The sequence below is a fragment of the Idiotropiscis lumnitzeri genome, unplaced genomic scaffold (assembly GCF_059441095.1).
Source record: "Idiotropiscis lumnitzeri isolate Australia: NSW breed Sydney's pygmy pipehorse unplaced genomic scaffold, RoL_Ilum_1.0 HiC_scaffold_38, whole genome shotgun sequence".
Taxonomy (NCBI): Eukaryota; Metazoa; Chordata; class Actinopteri; order Syngnathiformes; family Syngnathidae; genus Idiotropiscis; species Idiotropiscis lumnitzeri.
The window spans coordinates 426,668-429,284 of record NW_028283576.1 but is presented as its reverse complement, the minus strand read 5'-3'; the positions used below and the strand labels follow the sequence as shown (position 1 = coordinate 429,284).

At 38.9% G+C, this 2,617-nt stretch overlaps 1 long non-coding RNA gene across 1 annotated transcript; it reads left to right on the top strand.

The window, feature by feature from the left end:
• Positions 1–736: 736 nt before the first annotated feature.
• Positions 737–2,372, top strand: LOC148315796 (uncharacterized). Its single transcript, XR_015840564.1, has 3 exons — positions 737–878; positions 1,537–1,656; positions 2,257–2,372. It is a non-coding gene; the product is annotated as an uncharacterized LOC148315796 (long non-coding RNA).
• The last annotated feature ends 245 nt before the right edge of the window (positions 2,373–2,617 follow it).

Sequence of the window (2,617 nt, the reverse complement as noted above, 5' to 3'; positions counted from 1 at the left end):
GTAAGATATTTTATTGACAATCTAACATTAATATGCAAAGAACATGTACATTAGTACGAAATGTAAAAAAAAATTGTGGTGGGGGGGGGTGCGAATTGTTTTCTTCTTGGTAGGGGGGGCATGACAGGAAATAATTGAGAACCACTGGTCTAGTCACACACCAGCTCGGGTTCATTCCCTACCAGAGAAATGACATTCCATGTCCCCAGAGCTAGGCGCTTTATGTTGCCGGGGATTGGACTGCCTTTGACTGCCTCCTAGCTCAAAGGAAACCCAAATTCTTTGGTCCCGCCCACTGGTAGTGAGCCGAAGCCCTTGTATTAAATAATAAATAAATACATAAAATAAAAAAATTAATAAATTTAAAAAACGGACCGATCCACTGCTTGGGTTAGTTTGACCCACCTTGAGATCCGTTCCCACTCAGTGACAGTGTCTACAAGCCACTGCCACCAGGCCAGTGAACCGACGTCCAGGCAGTGACAAAAAACGTGATCAAATTACATTGCTCATCATAAGGTGTTTGTGAGACGCTCTTTGTATGTTTCCTCAATTAAGACCTGTTTTCCATTGGTGTATTTGAAAAAAATGGTGAACCTGTTAAATTCACTACAAAACGTTAAGAAGATGAAAGTAATGTTTGAAGGAATATTATTTTTCTATCGACATGCCGGCGGGCGGGCACAGATAGAGAGTGATAAAGCAGCACCACCCGCGCGGGGCGTGCTGACGAAAAGGCAAGCGCTCCTCCTCTCATCGCGTCCTTATTAAGACAGAAAAAAGACGCTGTTGAATTTGACCTATTCGCAGTTCGAGCAGGTGCTTAACGCTGGAGAATATCACCACTTCGAAGTTCGAACTGCTGTTGAAACGGAGAGGTAAGTGTTTTTCGTTTGTTTTTATTCAAAACATGCCTCGAGTGCATTTGTTCATGGTTAGAGATAGTTGTGTGGAAAACACTATACAAAGTAGCACCATGGATGTGGGCCTACAACACTGGCCTAGCAAACATGTGCTCCTACATCGACATAATTGACGAGCTCCAGTTAAGCATTGAATAATTATAAAACGTCATGGTGCTTTTACTCATTTAAAGAACTAAACCGACGCGTATTTTCATCCGGTGGTCAGGTTTGCATTGAATGTGAGCACGAGGGACGCTAGCTTGTTGCGTTAGCTTTGCGGAGCTAACAGCTTGCACTTTTGTTATAGAACAACAGAATGCAAGTACCATGATAATTTCTGTCATTAATTTTTGTGTAAGACACGATGTTCACTGGTTAATTACATGATTCTTAAAGCAAAGGTTACTGTGAATGCAATTTTGGTAAGATTTTTGTAGTCACACTGCATAAATCTGTCTGTCTGTTGTTTAAACTTCAATATAAACTATTATGGTTGAAATCGTTAATTGGGATGGAGGGATTGATATTTTTTTAATTTATAATTTATTTTTCTTACACTGATATTGTTAAAACTCCATTTAGCCTATAGTATTAATAATTCTCAACACAAAACTGTCTTTTTTCTTTATAGAATAAACAATGCCTTCCCTGAGATGCAGGAAGTCCCCAAAGCAGGATACTATTGAACATGCAGTCAAGGGTCTGGACAAGACTGCAGAGTTAGAAGCGAAGTATATAAACTCATTTAAAGGTATGATGTTAACGCTTTTGCTAAGATATATTATTGTTTTCTGATAACCAAGCTGACATCGTTTTTTAAGTGGTTATTTTACATTAAGAGTGTCTTGACCTTTTCTTTTGTCAGTTTCAAGTTATTTCAGTGAGCGTGAAACCTGATGGTAGGAGTTCTATCTAAATTAAGGCTGTACTTGATGACGCCCTCCGGCATTTTTATACCACAATAGACCGGTGAACAAGTCCGATATTGATAGTCTAGTGTAAAGCACGTTATACGTCACAGAGATCACGTGACGCGATCCAATATGACTGTGTATACAGTGTATGTCATTGTTATGAAACTAAATAATCTTAAAGTTTTTTTTTTACGTAACCAGGTGCCATTGACATTTGTACTTTCAGTCCTAATACATACTGGCTAATGCAATGCTGGAAAATGAATTTTGGCTGGTCTGTTCCTTTAAAATCATAAAGAAGGGCTCTGCTCTATCCCTCACAAGAAGCAATGTTTCAAACCACCCTACATTAGTATAGTGGCCCAAATGAATATGATGACTCCTTATTTGTGTGCTTAAAAATATGACGAAGCTATCTTGATTTCCCTGTTAACTAGGTCGAGGAGTATTTACCAAGGCCCCTTTCAGGAAAGACGACTTTATTCTTTATTATGGAGTACAGAGGAAAATTGATAGATTCTGATAAATCTCAACGCAGGAAGATGGATGGAAGAGGCACTGTCTTTTTGTTTGACTTCCGCCGGCAAGAAAAAACTTGGAGGTGAGGCAAAGATTGAGATGTTATCTTATTTTTGTTTTTATTTAAAAAAATAAACACATACTCATCCCATAAGTGTTAGGGGAAAAATCATTCTCTAAGCAAAAATGTATACCGTATTTTCGCACCCAAAAGACGCGCCGTGTCAAAGGGCGCAACACCTGTTGAGGCCGCTATTTCTGTCTTTGTAACATATACTG